The 27,294-nt window shown below is 47.0% G+C and overlaps 2 long non-coding RNA genes across 2 annotated transcripts; one reads left to right on the plus strand and one right to left on the minus strand.

The window, feature by feature from the left end:
* The first annotated feature begins 1,314 nt into the window (after positions 1-1,314).
* On the plus strand, positions 1,315-9,177 carry LOC135387554 (uncharacterized). Its single transcript, XR_010421191.1, has 3 exons — positions 1,315-1,523; positions 3,800-3,875; positions 8,986-9,177. It is a non-coding gene; the product is annotated as an uncharacterized LOC135387554 (long non-coding RNA).
* A 6,586-nt stretch (positions 9,178-15,763) lies between these two features.
* On the minus strand, positions 15,764-18,933 carry LOC135387553 (uncharacterized). Its single transcript, XR_010421190.1, has 3 exons — positions 18,796-18,933; positions 18,263-18,335; positions 15,764-15,965 (listed from the first exon to the last, which is right to left on the minus strand). It is a non-coding gene; the product is annotated as an uncharacterized LOC135387553 (long non-coding RNA).
* Positions 18,934-27,294: the final 8,361 nt, after the last annotated feature.

Here is a 27,294-nt window from a genome sequence, read left to right on the forward strand (position 1 = left end):
TAAGAGTGAAAGGGGAATGAGTGAGAGAGAGTGGTTGATGTGTCCCTTCAGAAGACGCGCCCCTGGAAGTCGCTGGGGAGGTGTGTTAGCTTAGCTCAATTAGTAGAGCCCTGGACGGATAATCCAGAAGATGTGGGTGCGAGTTCTACAGCTGGCTAAACTTTCCAGTGACTTCCACCTTTCAACGTGCTGTAGGTTATGATGCTTATAATTCCGTTTTTAGTACCTAAAAGGGACGGTCTCGTACAGCCGGGGCGATTCGAATATTAGCCAAAACTACCTTCACGCGTACTGTACACATACAACCGTCAAAGTTTCATTCGGAATAACCAAGTCGTCTTCGAGGAATTTGTCGAAACGTGCCATAATAGCAGACGACGAAACCTGCACTTCTATCATGCATACGTCACGCATGACGTCGGCCTGCGGGTACATCTTCGTTGTCATTGTAGTTGTAACTTGCAGAAACACCTTGGGTTGAGTCATCCCCTTTGCTGTCGAAATGGGGACACTCAGGCATATATCTCCGCGAGCGGAGCCTGACTGTGAGGTCTCCGATAATGTGGCGTATAGTCGGATACGTGGACGTCGGTACAGTCACGTGTTTTTTTTTTTTTTCCCGCGAGTATTTAATGCGGTTTTCAAATACACACGCACTCCTTCTCCATGTACATCGTCAGCGATACTTCATTTCGAAACATGATCAGTGTGCAACGGGGAGTGTAATGGAAGCGCGCGTAATGTATTTTTGGTCGGATCTGTAATGCGACCACGAGCCCCGATGGCCGGTGACTTCAGATTTGTGATTGTGGGTGGGGTTGTCCCACGACATTTAACTTGTCTCTGAGGATTAATATAATTGTTCTAAACCACCATGTTTGCCACTTCTTAGAATGTGTGTTTTTCACCTGAGAACTGAAAAAAGAAAAAAAAATGTACGAGAGTTGCCGCGGTCCCCAGTAACTTCTGAAAGCCGTCTGCTCACGCCGGTGCACTAGCGCGCGCAAACGTAGACCGTCCCTTTAATCAAGGTTTTCTTTGTGTTTTATGTGCGCCTAAAACGAACATTTTTTCTGCTTAAACCTTCGGCTCTAGTTATAACATTTACGTAACAATCTGTCGTGAACATTTAAACAGACTGGCCGTTTCGCAATGCAGTTATCACATCGTTGATTATTTCTCCGAAACGTGAATTCATGGCACCACAACAGGTGTCAGGTTGTTTCCATCTTTCCGAGGTCCTTTCCCATTGACAGCAACAGATGTAAACCGTTTACATTATTCGACGTGTCCTTTTCGAAATTTTATGTGTCGAAATAACTTGCGTAAATTGGCAAGTGTTCAATATGATATCAAATAAAGGTTGGACCTTTGGACTTACCCCCTGAGTAGTGAGCAAATTACAGGACGGGAACCCAGAGAGACATCTTTTTCATCTGCTTCGTCGACGGAGCTCTCACGGATATGAAGCTGTTATTGATTGCCATGTTTGCAACACTGATTGTCATGGTTCAGTCATGCGGGTAAGCAATTCATTTTCATAAAAGTAATTGTAATTGCCATAATTTTATCCTATATATGCCGCTGGGGTATATGAACTTCAAGCTCCAGGACATATTTTCTCTTCAGGATCATTATCATCATCATCATCCATTCTTCTATGTTGTTGTTGTTGTTGTTCTCTTCAGGATGTAATGAAGATTTGTTTGGCTCCGATATGGGAGAAGTTGATCAGTCACAAAACCAAAATAAGCAGAAAAAAAAAAAAAAAAAAAATAACGCGCTGTTCGCGTCCGCCTTCGCCCGCGCTTCGGCTTAGGCCCACATGCGGAGAATCTGCGCGGGAACGCGAACGCGGCGCAGTAAACTCTTGCCGCGGGGCGGGAAAAGCCACCTCCGCTTTCCGCTCTTTGGCAATCGCGCAGTGCACAATTTTTAGCGTCATCCGCACATGTCGTCCAATCAGGAAGTAAACGGAAGTAGCGTGCGTTCCTGTTTTCTTCCGGCCTCCCGCACGGAGAGCATTGACGGCGTCGTTGAGTGGAAGCTATGTCACAGTGATGCTCACGTTTTTCAACCGGCGAATGTATGAAGGAAACGAAATGTCACTGGAATACGATATGGGAGTGCAGGTAAGTAAAGTGTAAGATATTGACTGTCATGGTGTCAGGAAGTTGAAAGCTAAACATTGTTCACAAGAAAAGATTGCGCTATCGCCACTGCGAGTGAACCCAAAGCCTGCGTTTCTTGCGTCTGCGATGTTGATTTCGCAAAAGCTCAGATGTAAGAACAGAATCGTTCACTACAGTCAATAACTCGACTTCGCTGTCGTTCGCCATCTTGTCAAACACGGTCTCAGAAGCTCTCGCGCTTTCGCTGTGAAGAGTCGCGGGTGGAGGCAGTATAGCTGGGCCGGCATGCATACACACGGCAAGCGGCAGGCACCTCGTGGGTACAGCTTGGGACAAAAGTTCACGGAACACGCGAGCCACGTACTTTTTCTTCGGTGCGACACCCTAGCGGCTGCCGGAAGCGGGAGAGTTCACTGTTTCAAAGGGGTGGACGGATGCGCTGTTAGCGACACACAGTGGTGGTTCCAGTGTCGCTTATGCGTGCCTGGGAAGTACAAGTTACCGCTATGTGCCGCTAACAGCGCACCCTTCCACCCCTCCGCAACAGTGAACTCACTCGCTTCCGGCAGCCGCTAGGGTGTCGCACCGGAGAAAAAGTACGTCGCTCGCGTGTTCCGTAAACTTTTGTCCCAACCTGTACGCGGCCTTATCGTAGTCTGCTAATCTATCGCGGGATGTTCGAGCACAGACTTGTCCCTGCCTGGAAAGGTGAACATGTGCCAGCGACGTGCTCAAAAGCATTTCAATCAATGTTCCCACTGCGAAATACCTCTCATCATTATTTCGGATGGGACATCTTGTATTGGTTGCGCCGCAGGTTACCGCACCACCGCGGTGAAACACCCCATCTCATCGTCATCATTTATTGTTGTTGTTGTACACTTGGTATCCCATGTTAGAAAGTAGACACCTCATAGACTCATAGTTAATGGTCGGAAACGGTCATTATGTGGTAACAGAAATTCATGGGAAATACCTGTTGAGATCAGCGTCATCAGGAGCTTCATTATTATAGCCATCATGGGGAATGCCCAAGGGCACACTGTCAATGAAGCCAGAGGCCCCATAACAATGCATTTATTTTCTTGCTCAAGAGTCTCATCCAGTGTCGCTCTTCTCCTTTATTTGATTTTTCAAGCATGTTCCTCTCTCGCAGGAGCCGGTACGCCCAATACTACAAGACCCATTCGAATAATGAACGGACGAACATCGGGGCGGAAACATGCTGGAAAATGACATTTCCAGAATCGAAATGCTCTCAGTCGTTCGAGCACGTCGCTGACGCATTTTTATCTTTTCGAACATCATCATTTCGCGACAGATTTTTAGTCTATCGCGACTGCGATAAGCGTTACCAAAGTCGGGCCAAGAATGAGCGCTCATTTTCTTGTTGTTTTGGTTTCGCCGCTGATCATCCTCCTTGCCTTCTGAAGACAAAAATCTGGCCTGGGTCTTTAATAAAACATTCCTGACACTTTTACGTGAGAGGAATCAATTTTTATTTCTTCCATCTCGCTGTCACTGTCGTCAGTGCGAATACAAAATGACCACAGTGCCAATTTAATATCACGGGTCATGATGTTAGGAAAAACCGAGCGATACTGGGGTGCCACCCTTCGCAATAAGTAGAGGAATGTGCGTGACAAGATATAACGTTACTCGTGCAGAGGTGGTGGGGATTCACATACCAAACCAGGGGAGGACGACTTCGGAGGACGAAGAAGGGAATGCGATGCCGATAGAGTAAGTGTCACTGTATACCGCGTAGGGTTCTTGGTTTTCGTGTTTTATCATTTTTCAAATTCGAGAGGGAAAAGTCGGGAGGGAATGCGATGCCGATAGAGTAAGTCTCACTGTATACCGCGTAGGGTTCTTGGTTTTCGGGTTTTATCATTTTTCAAATTCGAGAGGGAAAAGTCGGGAGGGAATGCGATGCCGATAGAGTAAGTCTCACTGTATACCGCGTAGGGTTCTTGGTTTTCGGGTTTTATCATTTTTCAAATTCGAGAGGGAAAAGTCGGGAGGGAATGCGATGCCGATAGAGTAAGTCTCACTGTATACCGCGTAGGGTTCTTGGTTTTCGGCTTTTATCATTTTTCAAATTCGAGAGGGAAAAGTCGGGAGGGAATGCGATGCCGATAGAGTAAGTCTCACTGTATACCGCGTAGGGTTCTTGGTTTTCGGCTTTTATCATTTTTCAAATTCGAGAGGGAAAAGTCGGGAGGGAATGCGATGCCGATAGAGTAAGTCTCACTGTATACAGCGTAGGGTTCTTGGTTTTCGGGTTTTATCATTTTTCAAATTCGAGAGGGAAAAGTCGGGAGGGAATGCGATGCCGATAGAGTAAGTCTCACTGTATACCGCGTAGGGTTCTTGGTTTTCGGGTTTTATCATTTTTCAAATTCGAGAGGGAAAAGTCGGGAGGGAATGCGATGCCGATAGAGTAAGTCTCACTGTATACCGCGTAGGGTTCTTGGTTTTCGGCTTTTATCATTTTTCAAATTCGAGAGGGAAAAGTCGGGAGGGAATGCGATGCCGATAGAGTAAGTCTCACTGTATACCGCGTAGGGTTCTTGGTTTTCGGGTTTTATCATTTTTCAAATTCGAGAGGGAAAAGTCGGGAGGGAATCCGATGCCGATAGAGTAAGTCTCACTGTATACCGCGTAGGGTTCTTGGTTTTCGGGTTTTATCATTTTTCAAATTCGAGAGGGAAAAGTCGGGAGGGAATGCGATGCCGATAGAGTAAGTCTCACTGTATACCGTGTAGGGTTCTTGGTTTTCGGGTTTTATCATTTTTCAAATTCGAGAGGGAAAAGTCGGGAGGGAATGCGATGCCGATAGAGTAAGTCTCACTGTATACCGCGTAGGGTTCTTGGTTTTCGGGTTTTATCATTTTTCAAATTCGAGAGGGAAAAGTCGGGAGGGAATGCGATGCCGATAGAGTAAGTCTCACTGTATACCGCGTAGGGTTCTTAGTTTTCGGGTTTTATCATTTTTCAAATTCGAGAGGGAAAAGTCGGGAGGGAATGCGATGCCGATAGAGTAAGTCTCACTGTATACCGCGTAGGGTTCTTGGTTTTCGGGTTTTATCATTTTTCAAATTCGAGAGGGAAAAGTCGGGAGGGAATGCGATGCCGATAGAGTAAGTCTCACTGTATACCGCGTAGGGTTCTTGGTTTTCGGGTTTTATCATTTTTCAAATTCGAGAGGGAAAAGTCGGGAGGGAATGCGATGCCGATAGAGTAAGTCTCACTGTATACAGCGTAGGGTTCTTGGTTTTCGGGTTTTATCATTTTTCAAATTCGAGAGGGAAAAGTCGGGAGGGAATGCGATGCCGATAGAGTAAGTCTCACTGTATACCGCGTAGGGTTCTTGGTTTTCGGGTTTTATCATTTTTCAAATTCGAGAGGGAAAAGTCGGGAGGGAATGCGATGCCGATAGAGTAAGTCTCACTGTGTACCGCGTAGGGTTCTTGGTTTTCGGGTTTTATCATTTTTCAAATTCGAGAGGGAAAAGTCGGGAGGGAATGCGATGCCGATAGAGTAAGTCTCACTGTGTACCGCGTAGGGTTCTTGGTTTTCGGGTTTTATCATTTTTCAAATTCGAGAGGGAAAAGTCGGGAGGGAATGCGATGCCTATAGAGTAAGTCTCACTGTATACCGCGTAGGGTTCTTGGTTTTCGGGTTTTATCATTTTTCAAATTCGAGAGGGAAAAGTCGGGAGGGAATGCGATGCCGATAGAGTAAGTCTCACTGTATACCGCGTAGGGTTCTTGGTTTTCGGGTTTTATCATTTTTCAAATTCGAGAGGGAAAAGTCGGGAGGGAATGCGATGCCGATAGAGTAAGTCTCACTGTATACCGCGTAGGGTTCTTGGTTTTCGGGTTTTATCATTTTTCAAATTCGAGAGGGAAAAGTCGGGAGGGAATGCGATGCCGATAGAGTAAGTCTCACTGTATACCGCGTAGGGTTCTTGGTTTTCGGGTTTTATCATTTTTCAAATTCGAGAGGGAAAAGTCGGGAGGGAATGCGATGCCGATAGAGTAAGTCTCACTGTATACCGCGTAGGGTTCTTGGTTTTCGGGTTTTATCATTTTTCAAATTCGAGAGGGAAAAGTCGGGAGGGAATGCGATGCCGATAGAGTAAGTCTCACTGTATACCGCGTAGGGTTCTTGGTTTTCGGGTTCTATCATTTTTCAAATTCGAGAGGGATAAGTCGGGAGGGAATGCGATGCCGATAGAGTAAGTCTCACTGTATACCGCGTAGGGTTCTTGGTTTTCGGGTTTTATCATTTTTCAAATTCGAGAGGGAAAAGTCGGGAGGGAATGCGATGCCGATAGAGTAAGTCTCACTGTATACCGCGTAGGGTTCTTGGTTTTCGGGTTCTATCATTTTTCAAATTCGAGAGGGATAAGTCGGGAGGGAATGCGATGCCGATAGAGTAAGTCTCACTGTATACCGCGTAGGGTTCTTGGTTTTCGGGTTTTATCATTTTTCAAATTCGAGAGGGAAAAGTCGGGAGGGAATGCGATGCCGATAGAGTAAGTCTCACTGTATACCGCGTAGGGTTCTTGGTTTTCGGGTTCTATCATTTTTCAAATTCGAGAGGGATAAGTCGGGAGGGAATGCGATGCCGATAGAGTAAGTCTCACTGTATACCGCGTAGGGTTCTTGGTTTTCGGGTTTTATCATTTTTCAAATTCGAGAGGGAAAAGTCGGGAGGGAATGCGATGCCGATAGAGTAAGTCTCACTGTATACCGCGTAGGGTTCTTGGTTTTCGGGTTCTATCATTTTTCAAATTCGAGAGGGATAAGTCGGGAGGGAATGCGATGCCGATAGAGTAAGTCTCACTGTATACCGCGTAGGGTTCTTGGTTTTCGGGTTTTATCATTTTTCAAATTCGAGAGGGAAAAGTCGGGAGGGAATGCGATGCCGATAGAGTAAGTCTCACTGTATACCGCGTAGGGTTCTTGGTTTTCGGGTTCTATCATTTTTCAAATTCGAGAGGGATAAGTCGGGAGGGAATGCGATGCCGATAGAGTAAGTCTCACTGTATACCGCGTAGGGTTCTTGGTTTTCGGGTTTTATCATTTTTCAAATTCGAGAGGGAAAAGTCGGGTGCTATTTACACGCGAGGATTCGGGGAGAAATCGGGCGCTACGATCTCTGTTTGATATGTCATCGGGGAACTTTCGGGTGAAATGAAAGGCATATATGAAACAAGTCACCGCTGTGACACTTGGACGAGAAACAAGAATCTTTATATTTCCGCTCAGAACTGAGGCAGTGAATGACCGCTATATATTCAAACACTTTCTGGGGCTCCACAAAAGCTGGTCTTTGACTCCTGCAGGAGGGGATTATAAAAGGAGGACAAATACGTTGTCGCAAATAACTCTCTTTGCTGATATTATGATTCACTTTTCCGACCGTTTACCTATAGAACGACAAGGTGAAGGGCCGAAATGATTTCGGGTAGCTATCGGGTTTTACCCGAATTCTTGAAAATTGGTTCGGGCGGAACTATCGTGAAAAAACGGGGTTTACCCGAAAACGAAGAACCCTATACGTCACTCCTTATATGTCTTACATCAGTGTGTAGCAAGCAGATCACAGGCGAGCAAATATTGAAAAGGGTTAAAAATTGTCTGTTTAGTGTGAAAGTAAAATATATAAAATCCCCAGTGTAGGGCGACAAATCAGTGCTGTGTCTCTATCGTCCTTTATGTATCGCCCTACCACAGGTGTTTTCGTCTATTTGAACACGTACTGCTCGTACTGATAGATTTACGCGTTGATATACGCCTTGCATGATAGATATAACTAGCGTTATTGACTACAATTAACGTAAGTCATTGCACTTCCTTGGCACTTCCTCCAAAGGAGGTCATTCAATTATCTTCGGGCGGAGGCTAGAAGAGAACAGCAGCTTGCGGAGCTTGGACCTAACGGAGGAGGAGAACGCGCATGCAGGCACCCTACTTGGACTAGAGTCATTAGATAGGGAGTAGAGTAGCGACACTGAGCCACGCCGACGATCGCGCCCGCCATCGTGAGTCAGGCGCTGCTGCGTCTCCTAGCAATGGGACGCGATTCTCCCCCTTCTCCGGTGGAGAACAACCTGCAGCGGAGACAGCTCGCAGGCCAGGAAGCCGGTTTTGCATGGAGGTGACTCAACATGGACGGCGAGTTCTTGGAAGGAGAAACCACGTGACACGATTGGCCCAATCGGGGGCACCGAACGGCGGCTCCGACGCTGGAGAGGAATGCTATACTTTGTACCCCTATTTAATGACTCTAACTTGGACCTTTTTTTTTTTTTCACATACGCGTCGTATCCTAGCTGCTCTACAGCGAACAATGCTCGGTGCAGGTCAAAAGAAATACACGTGGGTAGCACGAAGGACCAAAACCGGTCCTGAGTTGGACCGACGAGTTCCCCACTGGTCCCGACTTCTGTCGTCCCCGTACTGCGCCATCGAAATAACCCTCTCCGACGCCTCAAGGTCATGCGCATGCGCACATTCTATTGTGAAAAAGGTACAAGCTCGTCATTAAAACTACGTTTTTCACCTGCATAGATGCCTGAGAACGTTCCACTAAGGACACAACAGGCAGTTGCCTGTGACTGTCGGCCGCCATTACTTATAGCTGTATAGCACCTTTCTTATGTCCACCGGGTGTATGCCTGCACCTGTCGTGTGAGTGCGCGTGTGCTTCACCGATTTCATTTCACCGGCGTATTAACACTGCATGGAACGCGGTAGATAGACTTCGGTTACGGAGATCGATGCACATCTATGCTCGTACACGTCAGAATGTCATACAAGGGACAGTTTATATCTTACAGTGCTCGAACGCCGGCCAGTGTGGCGAAGACTGCTACTGCAAGGCTTCTGGAGGCAACGCCCTAGCCAACAGGTGCGCGCTGAAGAAACTGGACTGAATGTTTGCCGTGGCTCATGGCGTCTACAGTTCCTATGAACATGCTTATTCCCACCACTAATGCTCGCATAAAGTGTCCAATAAACGCCATTTATAGCTGCAAGTTATCTCTGTTTGGAATCGAGTGCGGCGCTTGCTCTGTGGTAACAGCGTCGCTGAAATGAACCAGCTGTTTCTCCTACAGCACAATTAAAGAATGACAGTTTATAAGCAGACACCAGCAGTGGTGTTCGAATTCACACCCTTCGACTTGCAATCAGAGATAGGTTACACCATGCAAACTACCCTGTCATGAACACGCCTTGTGATCTGCAGTGGCAACGTAATTTTGTGGCTTGGTGTGTATATGAAAGGGTAGCTACTATGGTGAAACCATGAAGCGGTTGTGGTGAAAGGGCTCGCGGTCCTCAGCCTTAGAAACGGCAACGTCGCGACTGACGGTACAAATGAGAGAAACTCACTTCCCAGGACTTCAGGCCCCATGGGACCATCGTCGATGACTCATGTAAGGGAACTGTCGTCCGCTCAACATTTGGTGACCCGGACATCGATATCCCCACTCTCCTGTTCACCACCCCAAATTTTGTTGGCCCGAAGCCGATACGCAGCAGCCACCACACCGCCATCGCCTGTCATTCAACCACGCGCACGATGCCGTCGTGTCTTACATCAAGGCCATTTTTCCAAGACCAAACCACAGTTTTCCATTGTACAATGACAACAACTTCAGACGTTGAATGGGGAGTTTCATTGCCAGGGACGATACTCTATACCCCATTGCTGGTGGTGATGTGCGGAATTAAATAATGAGCCCATTCACAATAAAGATCGAAGTCCTATTGTGTCCAAAACGGTCAAAAGAGCTTTGAGCGCAGAGCTTTGGTGTGCTGGATTTGGCCAGGGACCAAGCAATATTCATAGAAAGTGGTGAGAGTCTAGCTGACTAGGAGACCCAGAGAGTGCGGTTCGGGAAGGTTGGTAGTGTGGCCAACGAAGAAGAATTGCGCGTTCACAGCATTTGGGAGAGTCAACTTGTCTCAAGCGGGAACGCCTATGAGCTAAAAGCCACATCTAGTCACATTTGATGAATTAATGCAGCATCTTGACGAGAGGCGTTTCAATGCCATGCAGAAAGCGAGTGTTAGATCAACTCTGCTCAGCATACATGGCGGGGGGAGCAGAGAATGTCGGTTGTTCATTGGCAGGAAGCCAGGGGTGTCACGAGGCATCGCAGAATGGAAAGACGGTCTCCCAGCAGCAGTGCAATACTGATCTGCTTTCAATACGAGACAGCTGCTTCTGTAGAGCTGTCTGCCTGCTCAGTGCAAACCACACTACAATGGGCTGGAACCCACTGGAGAACCAGCCTGTGGCCTGCTTTGTACACGTGGTGGTAAGTCATTAGCACATCCGCGACTATATAGGGGTGTGGATGAGCCCTGTATGCCAGAATTTTCAATAGCTTACAGTGCAGATTTTGAGTGAGTGAAGACTGTCCATTCTCGGGGGGTAAAAGCAACCAAGTGCCGCCGAAAGAAAAGGGCGGCATAGAGTTCCGAAGCTCTTGATGAGGTTGGATGCGAAAGGCGTCGTCCTTGCACTACGCCTGTGGATCGTATGACGAATGCCGAGGCAGACTTGCCGTTTCTGGGTGCGCTATCTGTATATGCTGCTGTAGACGTAGAAAACTTCTCGTCTACCAGAGCATAAAATGGGCTTGAAGGACTTGAGGGGGAACCTGGTCTCTTTTTTCCAGAAGGTTGGTGGTACCGGCAGAGGCCAGGGGGTGCCGGCTTCCGGTGGTGTTGCGTTCTAGCTACGAAGCCTGTGAGAGTCCGGCGTCTCCTCTGCGCTACACGGTAGAAGTGACTTTCAGGGTGGTAACAAATTTTCCTGAGGATCGGGTGACGGGGGTTGTGACCACGCAAGCGTAGGAAGTGCCGTCCCGTTTCACGTTCATGTAGAACCTCAACCGGCTTGTAGGAACTTGGACAGCCATACTGCGGAACCCCTTTATTCCAGTCAGGACATAAGAAGAGAATCATGAAGTTGAGTCAGGTTGCTCGCTTATCACCTCGGTGTGTGGATACAACCAAGCTAGAAAACAATGACCTTCTAGGGTTCAGATGCAAGCTATCATGTACGATACCATCGTCGATAACATTCCTTCCCCCTTAATGAAGGCAATTCAAAGACATGCAATAACTACAGTACAACTCTTCAATGCACTTTACAATACAGCAACTTAACAAAACAGTCAATACATCAAGCGGTCAGGTGGCTTCTTGATTCCTGTACTACACCTCGGTGTAGAACCATGGTCTTCCATAGTATTAGAATTTGGTACGGTGGTTGTGTCAGGCTCCTTTTCGTGGCATGTTTCTGTCACATCATTTGGCCAGCTCGCAGGCTGTGCTTTCCATTCCTTTCCATTACGTAGATGATGATGGCTGGGCGTGATATTCCTACTGTCTAAAGTGTGACGTCATAGGCATGCACGGAAAATCACACTTTACGAGGAATTACCCATTGTAGGCTGGCCAACACCATATTATAGAGTGTCAAATTCAAAATGCTTCCTTGGGGGCTCCTTGATCAACAGGATGCTTAGGGCTTTGGCCTTGGAATGTATGGACAGCGACAGGTCGGTCTGTAATGAAGTCTTGGAGCCAGATGAAGAGTCGACTGGTTACCCCAAAAGAGCGCAAGGCGTGCAGCACACAAATGTGCGAGACAGTGTCATATGCCCGCTTGATTGTCAGAAAAACCGATACGACGATCCTCCGATGAGCACGGGCCTCTGTAGAGCAGAGTTGTTCCTGCTCGCTAAAGCTACAACACTGTTGATACAGTTTCTCACGTCCGAAAGTAGGCGAAGAATGTGTCCAGCTGTCAAGTAGCTGATGAAGTTGGGATGAAACTGCATCTTTCTCTGACAAAAAAAAAGAACTGGGGTTTCACTGTTGGAGAAAGTGGAGTGACGAGAGCTAAGGCCTGGGACGCCACTGCATACAACAATCTGCTTTTGAACATGTCGAAGTTCAATTCTGCTTCGCGGAGATCGGTGGACACCGAACACGTCTTCACTGCTTTACAAGATGGCGCTCCGTGACACACGACTCAGCCTCACCCACACGAGTACAGAAATGGTGCTTGTGTCTTACCGTTGCAGCAACTACACGTTTGTGCCGTCCTGATGAAGGCAGAGCCTCCGCCGTGACGTAGGCATCCTTTTACCATTTCATATATCATAAAAGTAAATAAATTTCGCCCCGTTTTTCTTACTTCGCGTACCTTCGGAGTCTGCCTTTCATTTTTACAGGGAACAGATTTTAGGGAAGTTAGGAACACTCTCTAATAGGGAGAAAGTAAAAGTTAAGTGAAAAAGGGTTGACGTTGCGACAGTGGCACTGTCTTCGTCAGGACTTGACGTCAGGTCCTGACGAAAGTTTCCTCGACTTATGTAGATATATACAAGGTGTCCCAGCTAGATGTGAACAGATTTCTTTAAAATATATATATCACTTTCAGATGAAGTCAGTTGCAATTTTACATATGCTGAAGGGCACTCCTTAAGAGGGAACCAGCAAACTCCTGAGGCAATGTCCTAATTAACTTTCAATAATTAACTTTTTAATTATAAAAGTTGTCCCAATGAGAACATCTGGCCCCTTTGGTCCCTTGTGGTTATGCTCAGGTCTCCCTTACGCTCCGCGTACTAATCTTTCGCGGTGGAGGGAGGCGAAAGTGAGCTGGTCCTTCATACTTGGATAAGGGCCCCTTGATAACACTGTCCGCCCCTGGGTGGGCCATGACTCTGATTACGCGGCCTATAAGACGGTCGTCGGGGCAGTGTCGCTTGCAGTACTGCGCCATATCGCGAGTAAAGTAGTTCCAGGTGCGATGGTGGCATCACTTGGCAGGGTTGCCAGCGTGTATGTCCATACTTGGATGGAAACTGCCCACCGCGCACGGAAAAAAGATTGTGAACGAAGTCGGCCCAATCGGAAAAACGTCCGACGATAAGCGCACGGGTAGCCCTCCACCCACGCGCCACCTACCGCGCGCGGAAAAAATTCGCAATTGAAGTCGGCCCAGACGCGACGGTGGCGCAGCCCTGGCGGGGTTGCAGGCAACTGGACAAGGCCGTATACTACTCACGCGATAGCCGCACGTGAGTCGTGTGTATGATTCGGGTCTGGTAGAGACCCATGGCGGAATTTCGGGGGTTTCCATGCGCGCTACAAGAGGGCGCTGTGTTTTGCATATCGTCTTCTGCGAGTAGACTTACACGTACTATGAGCTCGCCCACAATTGTGTGGCGACATGCTGCACGTGCCGCAGGGTAGGACTGCGGATATTTTCGATTACCTGGGTGTCCCTTTGATGTACGCAGGAAATCCCCGACGCATGATGCTGGAAGCAGTGTTTACCTAGAGACCCTCCATGGTTGTTGCAGCTGCAACAGGGAACGCGTGCATGGAGTCTCCACTATGTTTACCTTCCCTATATTGCTACCATCCTCGTCCGTGGCTGAACTCGTGATGTTGAGGTAAGCAAGTCAAACAACAACTTTATTTTGAGATGATTAATGGAAAGTTACACCACCAGGGGTTTCATCAGCAAGTTTTATTCAGTTACATTTACTCACTGTTTTTGCTCGAGCAAAAGTATCTTTGTACCTTGAACGACCCTTGTAAATAATGTATATTAGCAAAGAAGAGTTGCACAACGTTGCATCTACAATGGCTCGAAAATCTACAATGGCTCGAAACGAAGAGCCATCAATGGCTCTTCGTTTCTGTCGGCCATAAGAAACCCCCAAAGACAGTCCATAGATATGAGCATCATAACGTCTTACCTTATATTTTCCTTTGAGTGTAAAAGAAGAAAGTGTGTCGTGTGTGGGTTAACAGATAGACGTCTGTTGAGTACTTTTACTTGAATATCGTCCCAGAAAAGCAAGCCTTCTGTGCAGTCGAGAGATATACAAGGTGTCTCAGCTAAGTGTGAACATGTTTCTAAAAGTATATATATATATCACTTTTTCCGAGATGAAATCAATTGCAATATAGCATATGCTGAAGGGCATTAGCAGGCTTCTATGGCAATGTTAACTTTCAATAATTAACTTTTGAATTATAAAAGTTACGAAGTTGTTGCAATGAGGACATCTGATCTCTTCTGTCACCTGATATCGGAGCCGTTTTCAGAACAAAAATCCGTTCGATAGATCGTCCGCAAAAAAATTCGTAAAGGAACACCATTTTTCTATATTTTGTTCATTGCGCATCTCTAGAGACGTGTCTTTCCTTCGCCCCCAATATGAGAGGATGAAAGAGCACACTATCGCCTCTGGCTTCCTGGAAAAAGATTAAAAGAAAACAGAAAATGCAACCCATAGATAAGCGCAGTTCCGATAGAGTCACCCGATACATTTGTTTTTGTTTTGTTTCCGCAAGTTAAAGCTCATCTTCGACGCATGAGGCGGCACTGTGCTCCTTCATCCTGTCACATTGAGGATGAAGGAAAGACGCGTCTCCGAAGATGCGCAATGAACAAATTAAAAGAAAAAAAAAGGTGTTCCTTCACGAATTTTTTTACGGACGATATATCGAACCGATTTTTGTTCTGAAAACGGCTCCGATATCAGGTGACGGAAAAGATCAGATTTCCTCATGGTAACAACTTCGTAGCTTTTATAATTAAAAAGTTAATTATTGAAAGTTAATTAGGACGTTGCCTTAGAAGTCTGCTAATGCCCTCCTAGGGAGTGCCCTTCAGCATATGCTATATTGCAATTGATTTCATCTCGGAAAAAGTGATATATATATTTTTAATAAATATGTTCGCAATTAGCTGGAATACCCTATATAATGGATTGTTTTTGGATACTTGGCAAACCTGCAGTTGGTAGACCAAGGAACCTACATTCATTTCCGCACTAGCATTGGTTTCACGGTTTCATGGTGCCACGTCCAGACTGGAAGGTACCCGGTTCGAATCCTGGTGCCAGCTGTGCTGCTTGGGGTTTTTTCCTGGGTTTTCCTGAGTTCAGACATATGTCGGCGCACTTCCTTTGGAAGTCGGCCAAGGACGCAGATTCCCCGGGGCGTCAGTCACGATGTTGCCCTCTGTAAGGCCGAGGACGGCGAGCCCTTTCACAGCCACCACATCACGGCTTCACCATAGTAGCGACCTTTTCATATACGCACCAAGCCACAGAATTACGTTGCCACAGCAGAGTACAAGGCGTGTTCATGAGAGGGAAGTTAGCATGGTGTAGCTCATCTCTGATCGGAAATCGAAGAAGAGGACCTCGATATTCCCAGTCGCGAAATACCCTCTCTCAAAATTTACGTTATCGAAACCCGGAAAATCAATGAGAATGTTCGATTGCTTCGTAAGATGATATGCCGTGTTCTAAATACTCAAATTCACCTGTGTTCGATGTCTGTCCAAGTCGTATGTGCACATTTTAGCAGCCGTTAGGCTTAGCAGGGCGGACACGACGGAGCGCAGCTTGTTGGTCACCATTGTTGGTTTCTTTTTATAAAAAAAAACTGCCTCTCTTCAACTGCGTGCTAAGAATAACAGTTGGTTCATTTCAGTGGCGTTGTTACCACAGAGCAAGCGAAACACGACGATGTCATAGTCGATGCTAAACAGAGATAACAGAGATAGTAGCTATCAATGACGTTTACTGGACAATTTATGCGATCATAGCGGTGGGCAAAAGGATGTCCGTAGGAATCGCAGCTGGCCATGAGCCACAGCAAATATTCATCGTTGCTTCAGTGGCCCCAGCTGGCACCTATTCGATAGGGCGTTGCTAATAGGAGGCTTGCAGATGCAGTCTTCGCCACACTGGGCACTGTTCGAGCACTGTAAGATATAAACTGTCCCTTGTATGACATTCTGACATGTACGAGCATAGATGTGCATCGATCTCATCGATCTTAACACCATGTTTTCTTTGTATAAAACTGATAAGCGGGCCAGTAAAATGCACCATAATACGTAATTAATTCATCCCCGTAGAGTCATAATTATCGCAGAAACTGAATTTGAAGGACGCCGCAAAAAGGGACCGTGCGCAAAGGCGGTGGAGAGCAGTACCAGCAGGTGATCTGCCTGGGACCTCGCGCTGGCGCTACAGGGGCCACGCTTCCTGATTGGTGCAGAGAAATGTTGTCTGCTACTCAGCTGTCGTCTTCTACTCGGCTGTTCGGGGTTCTGAAAAAGCATTTCTCCTGACTCGGTCATGATTCGGTCGATCCTCCTGGGGAACCTGCAAAACTGGTTTATGGAGGCAAAAGGACAGGGCGCTGACCCTCACTGACCAGCGAACCAGAATAAGTTGCCCCTGTAACGTCATCGGTGACGTGGCATCACACTTCTCCTCCTCGTTACACCCGGAGTAGCGAGTTTTGGGCGACCGCGCGGAGCCATGTTTATGTGAGTTTTTATCTGGGAAACAAATTGCACACAACAAAACTTTTCGCGGTACTTGGTAAAATGACACACACATTTTCTTAATCTTCTCTTAACCTGAAAAGTTTTTGGATGGCCCTCTGTACTCTCTTAAACAGTCACGTTGGAGTTGATTGATTGATTGAAAGAAAGAAAAAAAAATGGGGATTGTAGCCGGCCCTCGTGATGAGGGTCGCGTTGGAGTTGCTGTACCCTATTGCATTACATGCGGTTTAATACGTCAGTCAAGTGAAATCCATGAAACACACTCACACACACGATAGGTGAGGCATACACTTTAGGCATACTCCACCGAGTGGACATAAAAAAGGTGCTATACAGACGACAGGTACGAGCATAAGCTATACGTATCGGCTGCCGATTGCCAAAATTCAGTTAGGCCGACAACTCCCCTAGCGGCAACTGCCCCTTGAATCCTTACTGGAATGTTCCCAGGCATCTATGCAGTAAAAAAAGGTGGGTTTTTATGACGAGCTAATGTGCAGAATTGCACACAGGCTCCGAAAGCTGCAGGTCTCTTCCAGCCTCCTGGCTGAGCTCAATGAGCGGAAGTCATCCCCATATCATCGTCATCATGTATTTCTCTCTCTCTCTCTCTCCTGACTGAGAAAACTGACTGACCTCCTTTGGAGAAGGTTCCAAGGACCAGTGACTCACCTTAGTTGTAGCCAATAACGCTAGATATACGTATTACATAAATCTATCAGTACGAGTAATATACAGGGTGTCTCAGCTAAATGCGAACATATTCAAAAAAAAATATATATATATCACTTTTTCCGAGATGAAATCAATTGCAATATAGCAAATGCTGAAGGGCACTCCTTTGGAGGGCATTAGCAAACTCCTAAGGCAATGTCTTAATTAACTTTCAATAATTAACTTTCTAATTATAGAAGCTATGAAGTTTTCCCAATGAGAGCATCTGATCTCCTCTGTCTCCTGATACCGGAGCCGTTTTCAGAACAAAAATCCGTTCGATAGATCGTCCGCAAAAAATTCGTGAAGGAACACCATTTTTTTTCTTTTAATTTGTTCATTGCGCATCTTCGGAGACGCGTCTTTCCTTCACCCTCAATGTGAGAGGGTGAAGGAGCAGAGTGCCGCCTCATACGTCGAAGATGAGCTTTAACTTGCGGAAACAAAATAAAAACAAATGAATTGGGTGACTCTATCGGAAATGCCCTTATCTTGGGTTGAATTTTCTGTTTCCTTTTAATCTTTTTCCAGGACGCAAGAGACGATATTATGCTCTTTCACCCTCATACTGGGGGTGAAGGAAAGACGCGACTCTATAGAGATGCGCAATGAACAAAATAAAGAAAAAAAGATGTTCCTTCACGAAGTTTTTTCAGATTTTTTTCGATTTTTGCTCAGAAAACGGCTCCGGTATCAGGTGACCGAAGAGCTCAGATGTTCTTATTGGGACAACTTCGTAGCTTTTATAATTGAAAACTTAATTATTTAAAGTTAATTAAAACATTGCATAAGCAGTTTGCTATTGCCCTCCTAAGGAGTGCCCTTTAGCATATGCTATATTGCAATTGATTTCATCTCAGAAAAAGTGCTATAATTATTTTTTAAAAATATGTTCGCATTTAGCTGGGACACCCGTATGTTCGCCTACAATCTGCCAGCTATAAACTGATGTAAGACATATAAGAAGTGACGTATACAGTGAAACTCACTCTATCGGAATCGCATTGCCTTCTTCGTCCTCCGAAGCTGTCGTCCTCTGGTTCGGCATGTGAATTACCACCTCTGTATGAGTAAGTTATATCTTGTCACTCACATTCCTTTGCACTACGAAAGGCAGGGGCGGATCCAGACCCTCGGTTTGGGGGGGGGGGGGCGGTTTCTTTGTCGGAGCGCTTAGTGGGGGAGGGGGGAGAGGGAGATCCAATGTATAAGCTGACGTTTTGGGGGGGCATCGCCCCCCCCCCTCCTTGGATCCGCCACTGGCGAAGGGTGACACCACCGTACCCCTCGGCTTTTAGTAACATAATGCCCCCGTGATATTCAATTAGCTCTGTCGTCAGTTTTGTATTCGCACTGACAACAGCGACAGAATGGGATGGAAGAAATAAAAATTGATTCCTCTCACATGAAAATGTCAGGAATGTTTTGTTAAGCCGAGCGGCACATATAGGATAAAATTATGGCAATTACAATTATGAAATTACTTTTATGGTAATTACTTTGATTAAAATGAATTGCTTACCCGCATGATTGAACCACGACAATCAGTGTTGCAAACGTGACAATTAATAAGAACTTCATATCCGTGAGAGCTCCGTCGACGAAGGAGATGAAATGAAGTCTCTCTGTGTTTCCGTTCTGCAATTTGCTCGCATGCGTAGGGGAGTCCAATGGTGCAACCTCTATTTAATATCATATTCAACCCTTAGCAACTTACGCAAGTTACTTCAACGCAGAAAATTTCGTAACGAACATGGCTAATGAGGTACCCATCTATCACTGTTTGCACCTGTTGCCGTGAATGGGAAACGAGGAAATGCGTTTTATGTAACACAAAATCTGGTACTGAAATTACTTCGCGCCTGCACTACGAAACGGCCAGTATGTTTAAATGTTGATGACAGTTTGTTACGTGAAAATTATAATTAGAGCCGATGGTTTAAGCAAGAAAGAAATTTAGGCGTTTTTAGACGCATATAAAACGCAAGGAAAACCTTGATTAAGGCACTAAAAACGGAATTATATAGGCGTCATAAATTAGCGCACATGTTCTCGTAGTTTGAGCTCTACAAATATATGGCAAGCAGTGTTTTTCTTTCGTATCTTCTGCTGTCTGTGTGTGTGTCCTTTTCAGCCAGCCTACAACCAGTAGCTAGCCCGGGTCCTGACTTACGTGTCCATTTTTATCATCATCATCATCATCATCAGTCTTTTCAACCCTCGTACTACTTCGTAATGGTTTTCCTCGTGAAGGTTAAAACCATTTTTTCTTTATTTTTTATATTTCCTTTATTTTATTTCTTTATTCATGTTCGCCTTCTGATCCCGAGATCCCGAGTTCGAACCCAGCCGAGGACGCCAGCAACCGGGTGGCAGGGTACAAGTTGCTGCTTAGACACGCCGTGTTCCGCAAGGGACGTTGAATACGGGGTGCCGTGTGGTGAGCTTTCGTCGCACTTTAAAGAACCGTCAGGTGGGCAAAAGCAATCCACAGACCGACCGCTGTGGCGTCGCTCATGATCTTAGTTGTCTCGCGACGTAAAACCCCAATTATTATTATTGCTACAAGTCAGTGGCAACAATTTTATGTCACTACTTAACGCAAGATAAACAGCGCGAGTACAGAGTCCCAATGATAACGCCACGACCGTTTATTATTTATTTATTATTGTACGCTTTTTATTTTTTTTGCGCGGGGGGCCACGTGGTCATCCACTTCGGCACTCCTAGCTTATGGGCTCATACAGTGGTCGCACAGTACATTCACCGTATCTTCGAACTTCACCTGGCTTCGATAGGTGAAGAAAGTCCTTGAGCGATCTTGTACACTTCCTTCTTGTACGTTGGCTACATTACAATAGTGCCCAAATCTTTCCGCGTACGACGCAGAGTCCTTGTCTTCTTCGTCAACGAAGGCGTGGAACTAGGAAGGAGTAGCCGCAAGCTTGGTGGAAACTTCTTTAATGCGATTAACCAGATGTACCTGTGCGTGCCGATACATACGCTCGTGCCGCCGCGTATGTAGTGGTGGTGGTGGTAGGGCCCGCCGCTGTCGGCCTCACAGGGGTCGACAACGCCCGTGGGGAATGTGCGTCCTGGGCCGACTTCTAAGGGAACAACGGTGCTCACGTACGTCTGAAGGTGTCTCAGGAAAACCCAGGAAAAACCCCAGACAGCACGGCCGCCACCGGGATTCGAACCCGGGTACCTCTCAGTCTTGACATGACATGGCCAGCACGCTAACCACTGAGCCACGCGAGCCGGTGGCCGCCTCGTATGTGAAGTCATGCCAACAACTCCTGTCGGCTACCACACTATAGTCTCCGCACTTCCCCTCGTGGACGAAATTGGTCGCTTGGCGAGAAACGCATTGTGTTTGACGTTTCCTAGTTCTCATGCAACGAGTCATTTACATAGCTTCGGAAAACCTTGATGATGATGATGATAATTTATTTTTGATAAGGTGCCCATGAACAACCCGAATGAATAATAAAAGTGCTACCGTAGCTGAAGAGCTCATATTTGGTGGTTCATGTGGCATTACGAGGCCGGAAAAGGCATCATGATCATGATAGAGAAAATAAAAAAATAGGATGCAAGTCAGGACCAATTCGGGTTAGCTACCGGCTGGCTGAGATACACGCACAAACACGCAAAGGATAAAAGAGGAAAGCTCCCCATGAAGTCGGCCCAGGGCACACGATTCCCTCCACCCCTGCGATAGCCGTGAGGTTGCCCGCCTGAGGCTGGCCGACTATGGCAAGCAATTGCATCACAGCCACAACCAGGAACAATGGAACTAAGAACTACCTTCAGCATTTATACAGGTCAAAATACGAGAACATGTGGGGTAATATGATGCCTATAATTATGTTTTTTTTTGCCTGTTATAGGCGACTAAAACGAACATTTGTTGTGCTCCGGGGTCTAGTTATAATGAAAGATGGAAGTCACTGAAAAGGTTGACCAGCTGTAGTGTCCTTCTGAATGTGTTGCAGCCTCAGAACATCAATTGTCTCATGTCTAGTTATAGTTTTTGTATACTTAACAAACGGTCGTGAGCATTTAAGCAGACTTGTCGCAACTCCCATCGTTCAAATGTACCAATTAAAAGGAACACTACTCGGAAAGCATGATTAGTCCATTTCATGGCACACCAGGTGCGAGCTTCCTTCAGTACCGCATGTTGATTGATTGATTGATTGAAAGAAAGAAAAAAATGGGGATTGTAGCCCTCATCACGAGGGCCGGCTACCCCAGATCACCTAAGGAAAGGAATTCCAGACACCTCCACCATCACCCACTGGAGATGTCGCGAAGCGGCGACGAACGCCACAGACAGGTCATAGCCCATCTAACAGCTTGGTGTCCCTTAAAAACTGTGTAACGGCTCGCAAAGCTGGCAGTTGAGTGCTCATTGGCCATGGGCCCAGCACCTTCTGCACTCCGAAGGGTCGATTGTCAACCCGGCCTAACGCGGCTACAAGTCTGTCACGACACTCAGAGTATCTTGGGCACGTAACTATAATATGTTCGACGTCTTCGATTGAGCCACAGAGTGGACAGTTAGGAGAGTCCGCCTTCCCAAGCCTGTACAGGAGTCTTGCACTGTATGGTACATTGAGCCGGAGCCTGTGAAACAATGACGTAATCTGCCGTGGCATGGATGTTGGGAGGACCAGAGCTAGCTCGGGGTCAACCCGGTGCAGAAGGGAAGATCCAGCCTCGCCACAAAACCATTGATCTTTTGACAGCTTATGGCTCAGAGACTTTAAGGCACTCTTGGCGTCCACCTTCGTGAAGTAAACACTGCGGAATGTACTATTTCCATGTGCTTTCCCGGCGTTGTGATCGGCCGCATCATGTCCGGTGATCCCACAGTGGCCAGGTATCCACCGGAAAATCACGTCATGGCCAGCGATCACTGCTTTTTGGTGCGCTGCTAGTATGTCATTCAGTACAGGAGCTGTGAGGTGGTGTGTACCCGGTGTCATAAGGGTCTGTAAAGCGGCTTTAGAATCACAGAAAATCACCCATTTTCCCTGGGAAGGCGCGCACGAGATATGCTCTATGGCTAGAAGAAGAGCGTATAGCTCTGCTGCTGTCGACGAAGTACGATGCGATAGTCGAGCACTGCGCGCAGTATTCGACGCTGGTACAACGAAGGCACAGGCGGATCCTGTAGATATTGTGGAGCCATCCGTATATACAGCCGTGCGATCATCCAGACGTTGGATCAATTCTAAGCTCAGCTGTCGCTGCATGCAAGGGGGTGAGGACTTCTTCGACGAAAGGCCTGGAACTTCTGCATTGACTCTGAGAGGCACAACACTCCACCATGGCAAAGGCGATGCTGGAATGCGTTTATATGATGGTGAGATGCCTCGGTATGGCAGAATGGCCTGGTGAAAAGTGGAATTATCTCTCTTATTAATTGCTTCAACAAGGTGGTGCCGACGATGACGCGTTGACAGTCGGATGAAGTGACGAAGTGATTCCTGAACTCTTAGAGCTGGGACCGGAGGTTCTTTCGCTTCTGCAACTGTGAGCTGGTTAGAAGCTGACCGATGAACCCCCAAGCACACTTTTAGGCTCCTTGCAACCACACTCTCGAGGATAGATTCTGAGGTGGGACACAGACCTTGTAGAAGTGGCAGGGAGTACGCCAACATCTGACGAATTAGTGAATGATGTAGACCGAGCATAGCCGTCGGAGACGCTCCCCATCGACTGCCTGCGATGTAGCGCATGACATTAACGACGGATGTAGCTTTCTCCTTTATGCGCTGAACTTCGGCTGCCCAGGACAGAGCTCTGTCCACGATGACCCCAAGGAACCTGTGATGTGTTACTCTTCGGAGTTGTTGACCATTGACTTGAAGCTGAAAGTTCGGTAAACGTTTCCTCGTGAACGGCATCACTACTGTTTTCTCTAACGACACATCCATGCCCCGTTGAGACAAGAAGATGGTAACTTTGTCTAGTGCCTCCTGAAGACGTGTACGAAGCGCTGGCCACTGTTTCCCGGACGACCACAGACATAAGTCATCGGCATACATACTCAGACGTACACCTCGTGGTAACAGGGACGGGAGTGTCGCCAGTAGGGCATTAAAAAGCATGGGACTGAGTACTGCTCCCTGCGGCACTCCTGCGGTCACTGAATGTTTCTGTGTATCCCCGGTGCTGGTACGCATGAACACCGCCCGGCCACTTAAATAGTTAGCAATCCACCTCAGCGCTCGCCCCCTTATGCCGAGGGAGTAGAGGCCATGCAGAACATGAGGGTGACTTGCAGTGTCATACGCCCTTTTGATGTCAAGGAACACAGCTGCAGTCAATCGTCCACCCAATCGCTCCTGTTCAACTGTTGATACTAGGTCCAGTACGCAATCCATTGTACACCTTCCTCTTCGGAACCCCGCCATCTCTTTCGGCAGACGATTGCGAGATTCCAAATACCACTCAATCCGAGATAAGATAATACGTTCCATAATCTTGCACAAGCAACTTGTCAAGCTTATTGGGCGAAACGAGTCTATTTGACTTGGCGCTTTCCCCGGCTTCAGAATAGGTATTGCTCGCGATACCTTCCAGCCCTCAGGGATAGTTCCCTTTTGCCATTGGTCATTCATCAACCGAAGCAATACATTCCGAGCCACATGGCCAAGATGCATTATCATTTGGTACGATACACCATCCGGGCCCGGGGACGACCGGCGATTGCACGCTTGAATGGCTGTTTCCAGCTCCTGAGGGGTGAAGTCAAGATCCATCGCAGTATCTTCAGCATTTTGGTTTAGGTCGACAGCGCAAAGTGCCTCTTGCGTTGACACCTGGTACCCAGAAGTTAGGGACGCTGTCGATGGTTTTAGGAGTAACGCGCAAAATTCTTCTCCAGCAGCTGTTTCTGACGTACCATGATGCACGGTAAGAGCGCGGAATGGAAAAAGCTGACTCACCGGTGCTCCTAAGCCTTTCACAATTCGCCACATGTGTCCTGTAGTGGCATGTGGGTTTAATGTTTCACAGAAAGATTTCCACCGTTTGGAGGAAAGCTTCCCCAGATGTCTGCGGATAATGACTTTAACCCTACAGGCCTCTTTGTAGTCTTCGATCCGGCCAGTTCTACGGAAACGGCGCTCGGCACGGCGTCGAATTGCCCGTAGACGTTGGTACTCAACGTCCACAGACTGGTGTGCTCTTGGGGCTGAAGTGAGGATTGTCACTTTGTCCACCGTAGCAGATATCTGGGCCTCAAAGGCTGCGATGTTGGCAGCACGCTGGACAGTGGCATCCGCTTCTATTTCAAATAGCTTCCAATCTGTGACCCGCACTCTGTGGCTTCGGGTAGCCATTAACGAATGTGAAATAAGCACTGGTACATGATCGCTCCCCATGGACTCCAAGTTAGTTGCCCAATGTAGGTGCTGCGCTTGGTCCTCAGAACAGAAGGTGACATCGAGACAGCTCTTGTACCTTGGGCCTCTATAGAAGGTGGGTGATCCATCGTTAACACATATGGCCCTGACTTCCTCTAAGCACCGTTCGACGATCTGCCCTCGCCCGTCAGACCGGGCGCTTCCCCAGACAACGCTGTGGGCGTTAAAGTCGCCACATACGATGAAGGGTACGGGGAGGTCCATAAAAAAACCTCTAACCTGGTCTTCGGATATACGGACGCTCGGGGAGATGTATACACTGGCGACAGTCACCCGTCGGTTATTCATCAATACACAACACTGTACATGTTCGAAATGCTCGTCACTGGACACTTTCAAGTTTCCTGATGGTACGTCCTTTCGGACTGCTAACATAGCCCGACTTACACCGGAAACTCGTTGGGAACTGTACAGGACATAGTTCGACAGTCTGAACGTCGGGTTAACGTTAGGTTCACTGAGCGCAAGGATCGGAAACCGATGCCGATACACGAAGTTCCGGAAATCGCCCAACTTAGAGCTTAGCCCATTACAGTTCCACTGAAAAATGGTAGTCCTTTTATATTCACTTTCCATCGCCGGCGTTCAGGAGAGCCGCGGAGGAATGAAAGTCGAACAATGGCTCCAGAGACAGCAACGCCTGCACTTCTGGTAGATTCGCTGATGCTGAAGGCAGAGAACGCAGAATAGCTCGCAGAGCAACAAAGAGTAAAGAAACAACTGCGTCGAAATTTATCGGGGCGCTTGCTTTGGTGGAGAGCCGCTGCCGAGGCCGATGGGGCGACGCAGTGCTACTCGTCGGAGCCACTTGCTGGCTGTGACCAGCGGTTGGAGACATCGGATGTTTCTCGCAACTTTCCCTGCTGCTTCCATCAGCAACAGAGGCGTAACTTTTCTTTTTGCCAGAACCAGGTGCCTGAGCAAGTACCGCATGTTCTTTTACATGATTACGGCAGTTCTTCGTTTCCCATTCACGGCAACAGGTGCAAACTGTGATATGCATTATTTGCCTGCCGTGTTCGCTTGGAAATTACCTCTTGTATACGTGGAAGTAAGTGGTACTGCGAGAAGCGTCCTTTGTAAAGTTAATAAGTGCTCATGATATTAAATAAAGGCTGCCCTCCACTTATATGCCACGCGAGCAAACTAAAGAGCGGAAACTCAGAGGTTCACCCATTTCATCTACGTAGTCGGCGGAGCCCTCACGGATATGAAGCTGTTATTGATTGCCACGTTGTCAGCACTGATTGTCATGGTTCAGTCATGCCCGTAAGCAACTAATTTTCATAAAAGTAATTGTGATTTTCATATTGTTGTCCTCTATATACTGCCTGGAACAAATGAACTTGCCAAAACATTCCTGACATTTTCACCTGAGGTTAATCAAATTTTCGTCTCGCTGTCACTGTCGTCAATGCGAATACAAAACGAACCACAGAGCTAATTTGACATTACGAGTCATGATTTATAATAATACTACAAAAAGCTGAGCGGCACGGCGGTGTCACCATTCGCAGTAAGCAAAGAAATGGCCCTTATGAGACATAATGCTTCTCTTGCAGAGGTGATAATTCCAGAGGGAAACCTGAGGCTGACAGATTCGGAGGACGAAGAAGGGAATGCGATAGAAATATAGTAAGTTTCACAGTGTTTTAATCAGATTGTATAGCTGGCAGATGATAGGTGAACACACACACACACACACACACATAAATGGGATGATGATGCGGTGGCTCTTTCACCGCCGTTATGGCGGTACACTTCCACATTGATCTTGTGGAGTGGATGAGAAAGGGATGATGATGGAAAGGTGTCCCATTAGAGTTTGTCAATTAGTCCAATGCTGGAGAGGATCTCAGCAACAACTCGTAGGCCTCGCATCTGATGTGAGGGGTCCTACCATGGCCCGAGAATATTGACTAAGTCGAAATGGCGTTAATCGACGCGTTGCAGGACAGTTTCCATGAGGGCGCGCTCGCGATCGTACTGTCCGCAGACCAGGAGGATGTGATGGAGGTCCCCGCGCACGTCACACCTGGAACAGAGGCTGGATGCGTCAACACCGAAGAGATGTTTGAATGCCGGTGTAAAAGCCACATTAAGTATCATGTGGTGGAAGAGTGTGGTAAAGGAACGTGACATTCGGTGACATACTACACGTACTGATAGATTTATATATAACTAGCGTTATTTACTCCAACTAACATGAGTGTCCTTGTCACCTTCTCCAGAGGACGTCGGTCAGTTTTCTTCGGGCATAGGCTGAACGATAACTGCAGTTTGCGGAGTCTTTGTCTAGTAAATCAGTTGAAGTCGAACGCGTGTCGGTGCATCCTCCTGCGTTTGTTACTATGTTAGAAAATATTCACCGAAGCATCTTTTTTGGGCGTGTTAATAGATTGAATTCATGGTGTTAAATGCGCTAAAACCATGGCAGAGCACGGACACACGCAGAACACCGAGCGCTTGTTGTAGAACATCTTGTAGAGTACGCATCCACAAAGCCACATAACAAAGCAAATTGCTTGATGTCCATTATTTATGAAGTGGAGTGAAATAGAGGGAATAGAATTCACCAT

The sequence above is a fragment of the Ornithodoros turicata genome, chromosome 3, assembly GCF_037126465.1.
Source record: "Ornithodoros turicata isolate Travis chromosome 3, ASM3712646v1, whole genome shotgun sequence".
Classification (NCBI taxonomy): Eukaryota; Metazoa; Arthropoda; class Arachnida; order Ixodida; family Argasidae; genus Ornithodoros; species Ornithodoros turicata.